The 12,959-nt window shown below is 48.0% G+C and overlaps 1 long non-coding RNA gene across 1 annotated transcript in view; it reads left to right on the top strand.

Moving 5' to 3' along the window:
- The window catches only part of LOC122682042, a 96,895-nt gene extending 89,327 nt beyond the window's left edge, over positions 1–7,568 (top strand). The window contains exons 4-5 of the long non-coding RNA XR_006337197.1: positions 6,214–6,272; positions 7,216–7,568. This is a non-coding gene — a long non-coding RNA (uncharacterized LOC122682042). The remainder of the gene's footprint in view (positions 1–6,213; positions 6,273–7,215) is intronic.
- Positions 7,569–12,959: the final 5,391 nt, after the last annotated feature.

Below are 12,959 nucleotides of genomic sequence, written 5' to 3'. Positions count from 1 at the left end.
GACATAAAGGCACATGAAGAGATTTGTTTGACGAAGGAGGAGTGATTTAGAAAACTCAGCTCCAACGATGGGGAAGAATTTTCTGCCAGGATGAGGCTTATCCACCTGCAACACATTTTGCCTGAAAACTTCATATCCCCATCATTTTTTCCCGAAGGAAAAGACCCCATTGGCCAGACCTTTTGCTGGGGGCCGGGGCTGGACCCCACCGGTAGGTGAGTTTGGGGACTGGGGTGCCCTTTGCCCTGACAGCGTCTGTCTCCCCATGGACGGTCCTCCTGGCAGCTTTCCAAGTTGAGTGCTGACAGCTCCGATTTGCCATCGAGGTGGGGAGAGATCAGAAATGATCCATCCGCCTGCTCAGTGTAACGGGAAAGGGCCTGACAGGGCTTTCAGCCCACGCTGGAGTCACAGCAGGAAAGCAGGAAAGCTAATGGGAGCAGACAGCTCAGGGCCGGGGCTGCTGCACAGGATGGGGGAGCACGGAACAGGACAGGATCTGATGAGGGCACGTCAGGTGGATTCAGGTGAGACCCGAGAGGGTGGTGCATCCTGGGAGCCAGCACCTGCCTCCCCAGGCTCCCTGGTCCTAAGAGAGGCACGACCCCGGGAGTGGGGGGTGGGCTTTCAACTGAGGCTGGTAACTGCAGTATAATCTGGGTGGTCCTCCCCTGAACATTTTGCATTTAGAAAAATGCATATTAGTGAAAACACCACTAACACTCTGAGCTCATGATTTCAGGTGCTGGTGACATTTTTTTTACTGATTCAGAAAGTACCTAGGGAGATGTCAGGGGCCAGGGGTGGGGGCGGGGTATGGGAGGGGAGATGGGGATACAGTTTCAGTTTAGGAAGCTGAAAAATTCAGGGATGGATGATGGTGAAAGCTGCATGACAGTGTGAATGTACGTAGTGCCACTGAGCTGTAGTTTAAATGGTTAAAACAGTTTGTTTTATGTTATATGACTTTTACTGCAATAAAAAAATTTTAAAGAAAATCATGATCTCTAATGGTGAAGGCTTTGCCGCAAGCCAGGCATGTTGCTAAGTGATTGTTGGCAGGTATGCTTGTATGGATTTATGTCCACACACAGTAGCTCAGTGGTAAAGAAACTGCCTGCCAATGCAGGAGACGTGGGTTCCATCCCTGGGTCAAGAAGATCCCCTGGAGAAGGAAATGGCAACCAGGAGCAGTATTCTTGCATGAGAAATCCCACGGACAGTGGAGCCTGGTGGGCTACAGTCCACGGGGTCCCAAGAGTCGGACACAAGAGACTTAAACAACACACGCATGCACACACACACATCTATCTCTATATATTCCTTTTAAGACTTGAAAGAGCCCTGTGAAAGTTTATCAGCATCCCCATGTTACAGATGAAGAAACCAGTGCCAAAGAGCTTAAAACCTGTTACTCAACTGTCCTCAGCCCAGTGACTGATTTTTGTAGCCCAGTGGTTGATTTTTGTATCCCAGTGATAATAAACCCTGCTTCTTTCTCCCAAAAATATCATCCCTGGAGGTGCTTAGAGGAAACCTGTTGATTAATCCCTCTGTCAACTCATGACTCTTGTGTTTTCTCAGTCCTTTTTCTTGGACCTGTTCTATGATTTTGCTTATTTAAACCCTGCTCATCAAAGCTGTATTGGTTTCTACACTAGAGCCAAGCTCATGGTCCCTCTTCAGGGGGACCAGAAAAGCCTGCTTTTCTACATTTAGGAAATAATGACGGAGGTAAAATACAGGCAGTTTGATCAATCGTGGTTGAGAAAACAACACTTTACCTTCGGTGGGGTCCATTCTAAAGCCATCACACTCTCACTAAGGTATGAAACCTCAGACAAGCATGTGCAGTGAGAAATGGGGTCCCTTCCTGTCCAAACGCTTAGTGTCTCAGCTCCCAGCGCTCAGACTCTCTGCAGGACAGAAGGCTCTTTTCTTCCTCTTCCTTCATGTGTGTGTGTGTGTGTGTGTGTGTGTGTGGTGTCACTCTGTCATGTCCGACTCTTTGTCACCCCATGGACTGTAGCCCACCAGATTCCTCTGTCCATGGAATTCTCTAGGCAAAAATACTGGAGTGGGTTGCCATTTCCTTCTCCAGGGGATCTTCCCAACCCAAGGGATTTTTCTGGGTCTCCTGCATTGTAGGCGGATTCTTCACCATTTGAGCCACCAGGGAAGCCTCCTCCTCCTTTGGAATTGGCAATTGGCCCAATCATACTGAAGACCTGTGTCGTAGACCTGGAAAACAGGCTGTGTAACACATACACATACACACAATCCTCACACGTGTTCTCACATCACATACACATTTACCCTTTTTCTCACAACACCCTCATGCACATGGGCACACACATGCACACCCACTCTTACACTCGCTTGTGATCTTTGACACACTCACCCACCCATGCACGCACACACTCATGGACTCACACAGATGCACTCAAAGTGGTGACCACATATGTGCACTTGGAACTCAGGGTCAAAGCCGAGGAAACCCTCGATGGACTGCAGATGGAGCAGGGGTATGTTTCAGCAGCAGTCAGTCCTTGGCTCACCTGAGTCCAGCTGAAGTTGTCCAGAAGCTGCTACCAGGTACTAGGCTCCGCACGGGGCCCTGAGGGGACCAAAGCAGGAGAGGAGCAGCCTATGAGGCAAGGGGACACAGACTGACAGGTGGACCAGGACCCACATCTCCCCGTGCTCTCTGAGCCTCTGTTTCCCCATTTGTAATGACACCATCCCTTCGCCTCTTTCCATTCCGTGATGCCAAGACAATCCAGCCCTGCTTCCATCTGACTTCTCCCTGAGCGCCCCTCCACAGAAATTCTGAACTCCCTTTGGCTAGACTGGACCTCAGGAGCCCTGACTCTCCTCCGTCCCTCTCGCTCACTTGCCAATCCCCTTGTTGTTCAGTTGCTCAGTCGTGAATCCAGGACTGAAGCACGCCAGGCTTCCCTGTCCTCCACTATCTCCCGGAGCTTGCTCAAACTCACGTCCATTGAGTTGATGATGCCATCCAACTATCTCATCCTCTGTCGTCCCCTTCTCCTCCTGCCTTCAAACTTTCCCAGCATCAGGATCTTTTCTAATGAGTCAGCTCTTCACATCAGGTGGCCAAAGTATTGGAGCTTCAGCTTCAGCATCAGTCCTTCCAATGAATATTCAAGACTGATTTCCTTTAGAATTGACTGGTTTGATCTCCTTGCAGTCCAAGGACTCTTAAGAGTCTCTCCAGCACCATGCCAATGCCCTTAGGGACTCACAAACCCCTCTGGACCAACTTCTGCCTGGCGGCTACCTCTTCTACCACCTCTGGTCACAAAACCTTCCTGCACCTTTAGGCAAACCCCTTCCTAATCTGGCTGAGCCTCCACTGATATCTGCCCACAGGATACCTCCCCCGACGCATGCTAATGGGTGGGAGCCTCCTTGCAGGGAGGGGGGTGGAAAAGGGGTGGCCAGGGTGGCACTGATTTGTCTGCAGCAGCCTTTCTGGGCTTCTGCTTCTTTTTTCAGTTGCTTCTAAAAAGCAAAAACACAACTGTGCTCTTAAGTTTCTCTGTACTTCTTGGGAAAGGATTGGACTTCCCAGGTAGTGCTAGTGGTTTTAAAAAAAAAACAAAAACCCATCTGCCAATGCAGGAGACTCAAGAGACATGGGTTCGATCCCTGGGTCAAGAAGATCCCCTGGAGGAGGGCGTGGCAACCCACTCCAGTATTCTTGCCTGGGGAATCCCATGGATGGAGGAGCCTGGCAGGCTGCAGTCCATAGGGTCACAAACAGTTGGATATGACTGAAGCAACTTAGCATGCATGCACACTTGGGAAAGGATTATCGTATCATTCAGAGGGGTGACTGGGGAGGAGCAAAGGTTCAGCGTGAAGGGTTCAAATCCTCAAGTGGTTTTGTCCAGGACAGAGGGAGAGGCGTCTGGGGCAGGCAGGGGCTGGGGTGAAGGTGAGAACAGCTCTTCCTGGTTGGGCTCTCGGGGTGCTGATAACAGGCCAGGGCTTATCTCTCCTAATTCTTACCCGCCCACCTGCTGAGATTTCACAAGCCGTGGGAGTGGGGCCTTTCATTCTCTCCCACCTCGTGTACTGGTCCTGTCTGTCCCTGGTGCCGGCACATAGTCACTGAATCAGAGAAGGAGTGTGTGGTCCCCACCCCACTGTTGGCGACTGCAGCCTCCAGGCCGGCACCAGGTTAACCTACCTCCCAGGATCCCCTAGGTGTTCTTGGAGCTTCTTCCTGGGACCTTTATCTCCTGGGATCTGCACCCATCACAGGCTGGCACGGGGAGGGGTGTGTGGGGAGGATGGGAGGCAAGAACCTGGTATGAGTAAGAGCCTGTGGTTCTCTTCAGATGCTTATCTGCCCATTTCACAAACCTTCCTTCTGTGGAATAACTCGTTTGGTGAAAAAGGCTTCCTTTCCTCATTTTATAACTGGGAGGTGTCATCAGACAATTGCTTCTGAGTGCTGAGCTGGGGCAGGAGTGGGTTACCAAGATCCCCTCACCCGGAGGTCCCCAGCCACCTCCACTGTCCCCCACTTTCGTGAGTCTGAGATGAGAGCTGGGAGCTGGGAGGGCCACCAGGTGAAGGAGCAGGACGTGTCTCCACCTGCCACTGTCAGCTTCTGCCTTTTGAAGTGAGGTCACCTTTCAGACTGGGCTCCACCCACCACTGTCCCTTCTGCAAGAAAAGCGGGGTGCCCCTGCTCCAGTCCCTGCTCCCCTACATATACCTGACCCTCCCCATCAGCTTCATGTACTCCCGTGTGTTCATGGGCAAAAATGCATCGTCTGACCATATACATTCACCTGGGCTGCTCCTTAAAGTCAAGTCCAAGATCATTTCTGGTGAAGAAGATACACTCTTGCTGTAGAATCACTTACTTATTAATTCATTCAATGAATATTGATTTACTGCCCATAGTGTATGGGCCACTGGGTCAAGCCTGAGATCAAGAAGAAGGAAGTGAATAGATCAGATGCTCACTCAGCTTGTAGACGAGAAGAAGTTTTACACGACACAGGGCAGGAGTGAATGGGGCACCCACTGCCTGCCAGGCATCAAGTGCTTTCCCTCTGGCTCCACCTTCAATCTTCATAGAAACCCAGTTGGTAGGTTGGTTCCTCTCCTCCCCATTTAGGAAACTGAGGCTGGGAGGGGTAGAGGGACTTGCCTGAGATCACACGGCTGGTGAGTGGCAGGACCTGGATTTGAACCCAGGTTCCCCAACTCCAGAAGCCACACCTGTAACCACGACCTTGTGCACCCCAAAGATAAGGTCTTACTCACCATGAGAAGGGCTGGGTAATCTAGGTCATTCTGGGTAATCTAGAAAGGGACCTGATTGAGTCTGGAGGTCACCAGAGTGTCTAAGGAGAACAGACTTGTGGTTGCCAAGAGGAAGGAGGTTAGGGGAGGGAAGGAATTAGCAGAGGCAAACTATTGTATATAGGATAGATAAACAACAAGGTCAATATGCTGTGACAAGCCATAATGGAAAAGAATACAAAAAAGAATATATATATATATAAAACTGAGCTTCCCTGGTGGCTTAGATGGTAAAGAATCTGCCTGCTATGCAGGAGACCTGGGTTCGATCCCTGGGTCAGGAAGATTCCCTGGAGAAGGGAATGGATGCAAACTCCAGTATCCTTGCCTGGAGAATCCCATGGACAGAGAAAACCTGGCGGGCTATAATCTATGGGGTCACAAAAAGTTGAACACGACTGAGTGATTCACTTTCATATACATAAATATATAAAACTATATATATATATAAAACACTTTCATCTATATATATAACTGAGTGACTTTGCTGTACAGAAGAAATTAACATTGCAAATCAAATATACTCCAAAAAATTAATTTACCTTTGGCCACACTGTAGAGCATGTGGGATCTTAGTTCCCTGATCAGGATGGAACCTGTGTCCCCTGCAGTGAAAGTGTGGAATTCTGACCACTAGACAAATTAAAAAAAAAAAAAAAAAGACTGTCTAAGGAGATGCCCTTGATGCTGCACTTGGGAAGATGGTGAGGTATTAGACATGCAAAGAATGGGAAGAAGTATGTTCTAGGAAGAGGGAACTGCAGGTGCCAAAGCTCTGAGGCAGCAGGGATGTGGTGGGCTGGAGGAGTGCGAGAAGGTCCCTATGGTTGGAGCCCAGCACACGAGTCAGCTCTCTTCTTACAACAGATGCAGTTACTTCCTGGACGATCATCCACCCGGCGTCCACCTGACCCGCAGCACCCCAGGTGAGGCTGTGCTTCATGAGAAGCAGGCTCCAACTCTGATACTGTCTCAGGATGGCTGTGACTATATCCTACATGCTCGTCCAGAATTTCACCCACCGATCCATGAAGAAGGAGAGTCTATTTCTCAGTCCTTTGAATCTGGGTGATTTTGTGATTGCCGCAATGAAGACGATAGAGTGAAAGTGATGCTCTATGATTTCTGAGGCTGGGTCAGAAAAGGTGACGTGGCTGGTGAGCAATCTCTCTCATGTAGGGCACTTACCCTTGGAACCCAGCCACCATCCTGTGAGGGTAGGTTATACATGGAGAAAAACTGAGGCCTTGAGCCAACAGCCAGCATCTCCACCACACACGGGAGTAAATGAGACGTCAGCGGATTCCAGCCCCCAGCTTTTGAGACGTTCAGTCTCTTGTACTCTGTCCAAATTCTTGACACAAAATCTATTAGATTATGATAAATGTCTTTGTACCACCAAATTTTGGGGTCTGGCTTCTATGGTAAGTCATGTCTTATTTGATAGCTCATTCCTTTTTCCAGGGATTGGTTTGGGGTTTGGTTTGGGATCCAGCCCTGGCTAATGAGATGAGAAGAGATGTCTACTGAGGGAATTTCTGGAGAAGCTTTCCAGATTTTGAAAGAAAATTATCAAGAAGATGCAGTTTTTTTTCCTACCTCCAGATGAATCTTTGTGAGGAAATAATGCCTGGGTAACTGCAGCCATTTTGTGACTATGAGGGAGTGGTCCGATGATGGCAGAATGGAAAGAGAGACAGACCCTTGGTCTGTAAGTTTTGAGATGCTGCTTATCCAGTCTTAAGTCCACCCTATTTTTGTGAAATAATAGCCCCCCTATTATTTGAAGCATTTTGTGTATGATTGTCACTTACTTTCTAAGTATTATGCCTTCCTCCCCCTTTACAACCCTCCTTTCCCCTGTCCTAGTTCATCTGAGTTTGGAGCAGAGAAAGCTTAAGAAGCTCTGATAACAGAAAAGGATTTTTGCCAGTTTATCCACTAAACCCAGAGAAAGAGTGACTCAGAATGGGAATTCCCAAGGAATCTGATGGTGGAGGAAAGAGGTCAAGAAAGGAAGAAAACAAATCAAGAGGAAAGACCAGAGAGGGAAGAAATAAAGATTACGCTGTAAGTACCAGGGAACCAGGAAAAAAGAAATGGGGCAAAGAAGACCTGGGAGGAAGTGGTAGAGTTCAAGACTACAAGACTACTTCTGTACCACTCTTTGATTCTAGAACCATCTTCCTCATATCATCCTACAAAGCCACAAAGAACAGGGATTAAACACGCAAGCTCTGGACTGAGAATTCTGACCACTACTCTCTAGTCGATGACATTGGGCAAATTGAAAAGTGAAAGTGAAATTCGCTCTGTTGTGTCTGACTCTTTGCAACCCCATGGGCTATACAGTCCATGGGATTCTCCAGGCCGGAATACTGGAGTGGGTAGCCGTTCCCTTCTCCAGGGGGATCTTCCCAACCCAGGGATTGTATTCAGGTCTCCCACATTGCAGGTGGATTCTTTACCATCTGAACCACCAAGGAAGCCCAAGAATACTGGAGTGGGTAGCCTATCCCTTCTCCAGCAGATCTTCCCAGCCTAGGAATCGAAACGGAGTCTCCTGCATTGCAGGTGGATTCTTCACCAGCTGAAAGAATTCTTCACCAGGATTCTACCAGGGGAGCCCAAGCAAATTGAAACTGTTTCCTAATTTGTAGAATAAATATGATAATGCAACTCATCTCAAAGGGTTGCTAAAAGGAATTTAGACAGGACTCTACTAGTTGTCAGTTCAGAAGCTCAATTCAGACTAGCTTAAGCCAAAGAGTGATTCCTTTAGCACCTGTCCCTCACAGGTGAAGAAGTGATAGGCTTCAGGCATGACTTGATCCAGGGGCTCAAATGACATCATCAGGATTTGATCTCTACACATCTTCTGTCTCTTTCTCTCCCATTGGCATTGCATTCAACTAAGTTTTCTTTCTCTGGCTGCATTTTCTATGCAGGCTCGAAGGAGTCAGTGCTTTGTTGCTTGTCTGATCAGCCAGCCTGGTGGGTCTGCTATACCTATTCCTACACCTCTTGTATAACCAAGGAGATGGATTATGCTAACTGGCCAGCTCTGAGTCAGGTGTCATCAACTCTGGACATGGAGACAGGGCCAGCTCTACCTGCCTTGGTGGGCTGGCGTAGGGTATGTGTGTGGGGTGGGGTCGAGTGCGAGAGGCTTCAAGGAAAATTGGGGCTCTGTCACTGGAAGCAGAGAGGGTGACTACTGGACAGACTACACAGCAGTGTCTACAATAAGGACTTGGACAGCCCTCACCTTCACTGCCCTGTGCTCACCCCTAGGAGAAGCAATTACACAGATGACAAGCCCTGAGACACACTTCACTCCACAGTGAAAATGTGTCAAGGGCAAATGACTTTTAAAAAATGTGATTTTCAGTGAAATACACATAACATTAAATTTATCATTTGACCCCCTTTTAAGGGTACATTTCCATGGCATTAAGTAGTTTTACACTGTTGTACAACCATCACCACCATCCATTGCCAGAACTTGTTCATCTTCCCATGCTGAAACTGTGTCCTCACTGAACAACATCTCGCCACCGTCCTTCCCCCAGCCCTGGGCAAACACCGTTCTATTTTCTTTTCTCTATGAACCTGTCTATTTCATGTCCCTCATATAGGTGGAACCATACAGTATTGGTCTTTCTTGTGTCTGGCTTATTTCACTTAACCTGATGTCCTCAAGTTCTATCCATGTTGCAACATGTGTCAAATTTTCATTCTTTTAAAACAATCTAGTATTTATTTAATTAAAAAATTTTCTTTGTGGCTGTGGTGGTTCTTCATTGTATTGCTCAGATTTTCTCTAGTTGCGGTAAGTGGGGGCTACTCTTTGTTGCAGTGCTTGGGCTTCTCATTGTGGTGGCTTCTCTTGTTGAGGAGCACGGGCTCTAGGCACATGGGCTTCAGTAGTTTGTACACAGGCTTTTGTTGCTCCATGGCACTTGAGATCTTCCTGGACCAGGGATTGAATCTGTGTCCTCTGCACGGGCACCACCAGGGAAGTCCAAATTTCATTTAAAAGGAATTTCATTCCTTTTAAGGCTGAATACTTTGGCCACCTGATGTGGAGTCAACTCCCTGGAAAAGACCCTGATTCTGGGAAAGACTGAGGGTGGGAGGAGAAGGGGGCAACAGAGGATGAGATGGTTAGATGGCATCGCTGACTCAATGGACATGAGTTTGAGCAAACTACGGGAGATAGTAAAGGACAGGGAAGACTGGCGTGCTGCAGTCCATGGGGTCGCAAAGGGTCAGACACGACTTAGCAATGGAACAACAGCAAAGGCTGAAAAATATTCCTTTGTACGTATATACCATATTTTGCTTAGGCATCTGTTGATGGACACTTGGGTTGTTTCCAGGGCAAATGCCCTTTAAGCCAAGAGTGTGCCCACTTTCAGTTTTACAGACAATGTGACACCCAAGCCGCTGTTCTGTTTGTCCCCTCCTGTCCTTCCCAACCCCAGTTATTCGGCTTCAGAAAGTAGCAAGAGCAAGGTCACATAAGAATAGAAGTGATAAAGAAAAAGAGGGAGAGAGAATTAATATTTTTTTTTTTTTAAGTTTTTCAGCAACGGAAACTCATTTTTAAGAGGAAAAAAAACCCAATTAGGTCTGGTGGCAGCACTTACAAAGGAAGCACAGTTGTCAGAAGGAGGGCTGGGACTTCTCAAAGCGCTTACTGGAACTAAACAGAAATGCTGAACTTTGTTTTGTCTTTCCCAAGAACATGCTCTTTTTGGAATCAAAAGGCTCTGAGGGTGGTGAAAGACTTCTGAGCATGAAATTGCATTACTGGAAATGGTTTGGGGCTTTTGTTCTTGAGGCTGGGGCCTCGTGAGGGATGGGCTCGGTGGCAAGCCCAGCCAGACTGCAGGGGGGCACAGAGGACAGGGGCAGCCCGGCTTCCTGCCTCCAGGAGGCAAACCTGCCTCCTGAGGCCAACCAAGAAGCCTCAGAGGCCATGATCAGATGCTAGGAGGCTTGGGGAAGTGAGGCCTAACGCCTTGTCAGATGTATCAGAAAGACATCAAAACACAGAAATAAAATGGTGCCTAGACCCAAAACAAGAGCAGCAGCGAACAGACAGAAGTGGGTCAGAGACTGTGGGTTTGTGATCCCCACAGCTTACTTTGAGATCTTTAAATACTGCTGAATGACCACAACTGTCTCCCCAAGGGTCTCCTTGCCTGTTTCTATAGAAGAGAAATCTGACTGCATCACCTCCTTGCTTCAGAACCTCCGATGGCTCACCGTTGCCCTTGCACTCTCTGCTCTAGCAGCACTGAGTCACCTCTGCTTCCTTCAAGGAGACCAACCCTCTCCTGTCTCTCGATCTTGCATGCAGTATCCCATCTGCCTGATGAATGCTTTTTGCTCCATTTTTGCCCACCAATACTGTGTATTCTTTTGGTTTCAACATAGACATCACTGGGCTAAGAGCCTCTCCTCTGTGCTCCCCAAGTATTCTGGGGTTTTCTGATTATAGACATATCACTTTATTGTGTTTATGCTTTCACTCATCCCCCTTGGGGTTTTTCAACCTTGGCACTATTGACTTCTGACTCTGGGTACTTCCTTGTCGTGAGGGCTATCTTTCACATTATAGATGTTTAGAGGTATTCCTGACTTCTAAGCAGCACTCCCCCAATCCTCAGTTGTGACAACTACCCTACATCACCTGATGATCCAATGTAGATGCTGGAGCTCCAGCCATCACATCCACATTCCAGGAAACAGAAGGGAGAGAGAAGATGCAGTAAAGAGGCTTTCATAAAACATTTTATTCATTTCAATGTGTTAAATATGCTAGGAGTTAGGAGTACAAGAGCGAACAAAATAGACACTAGTTGTTCCTCCTTAGTCATCAACAGCATAAAGTCTTTCTAGACTTCAGTTTAGGCAGAAGTCTTTCTGCCTTTCAGTTTCTCCCTATCCTTCTTCTGATCATCTGGCAAATCCTGCCAGCTCTATCGAGATCCATTCCAGACCCCCACTCCTTGTCACCACCTCCCATGCCTGGTCAAAGCCACCCCCCCTCAGCCGGGCCACCACAGTACTTCCACCTAGTCTCCCAGCTGTACCCTCACCCAGCCATGCCCTGGGCTGTTTTCCACACAGCAGCCAGAGAGGTCTTTTTATTTATTTATTTGACTGCTTCGGGTCTTTGTTGTGGCACGTGGGAGCTTTAGCGGTTTCCCAGGTGATGCTAGTGGTTAAGAAACCATCTACCAGTGCAGGAGATGTAAAGAGATGCAGGTTCAATCCCTGGGTTGGGAAGATCCCCTGAAGGAGGGCATGGCAACACACCCTAGTATTCTTGCCTGGAGAATCCCCTGGACAGAGGAGCATGATGGGCTACAGTCCATGGGGTCTCAAGGAGTCTGACATGACTGACGAGATTTAGCACACACACATGGGGTCTTTCATTGTGGCATGTAGAATCTTAGTTGTGGTGTGTGGGATCTGATTCCCTGACCAGGGATCAAACCTGGGATCAGCCTTGGGAAAGCTGAGTCTTAGCCACTGGACCACCAGGGAAGTCCCCAGAGAGGCCTTTTAAAAATAACACAAGTTATCTCTGGCATGTTGTTTCTACAGCTCTCCCATGTCTCCCATCTCATCGAGAGGAAAAGCCAAAATCTCAGAGCAGCCCTGTGTCCTCTGCACCACCTCTCCACTCCCAGCATGGGTACTCTCTCTTCTTTTGTTGTTCAGTCACTAAGTCGTGTCTGACTCTTTGAGACCCCATGGAATGCGGCACGCCAGATTCCTCTGTCCTTCACTGTCTCCTGAAGTTTGCTCAAATTCATGTCCATTGAGTTGGTGATGCTATCTAACCATCTCATCCTCTGCCACCCTCTTCTCCACCCATTGCCCTCTTCACCGCAGGCCCACTGTCTTGTGAGTCTTCAGTCATAGCCTTGGCTCAGGGCCTTTGCACTGGCTGCTCTAGTTGCCTGGAAAGCTCTTCCTCCAGACATCTTCATGGCTTGCGTCTGGTCCATCTTCAGGTCTCTGCTCCTGTTACCTCCCCAGAGAAGACTTTGCTGACCACCCTCTCCACCCCCACTATTCATTGCACTCCTCCAGTGACCCTGTCCCCCAAATGCCTACCACCAACGAGAATGAGGGCTGGGAAACTTTTCTTGGTATTTTCACTGCAAGATTCTCAGTTCCTGAAACTGAGCTTGACTCACAGCAGGTTCTCATTTATATCTGTTGAAATGAACCCCAAGTTTTGAAAGTCTAGTCTTTTGATGTGGACCATTTTTTTAAAGTCTTTGTTAAATTTGTTACAATATTGCTGCTGATTTTTTGTTTTTGGGGCATGAGGCATGTATGATCTTATCTCCCCAATCAGGGATCGAACCTGCACCCTCTGCGTTGGAATGGCAGAGTCTTAACCACTGGACGACCAGGGGAGTCCCTCAAGGTCTAGTCTTTGCTGGTACCATGAAACTTACTTAGTAAGGGAGCTTTGCTGAATGGGAAAATCTGCCATATTGGAAATGTCAGATACCCAAGACTTTATTCTTTGTTTGGCTTGATTTTTCTGCCTGTAGCTTATACCTGCTTTCAGATCCAAGGAT

This window comes from Cervus elaphus, chromosome 23 (genome assembly GCF_910594005.1).
Source record: "Cervus elaphus chromosome 23, mCerEla1.1, whole genome shotgun sequence".
Lineage (NCBI taxonomy): Eukaryota > Metazoa > Chordata > Mammalia > Artiodactyla > Cervidae > Cervus > Cervus elaphus.
The sequence above is the reverse complement of the archived record's forward strand: the minus strand, read 5'-3'. Positions and strand labels throughout refer to the sequence as shown.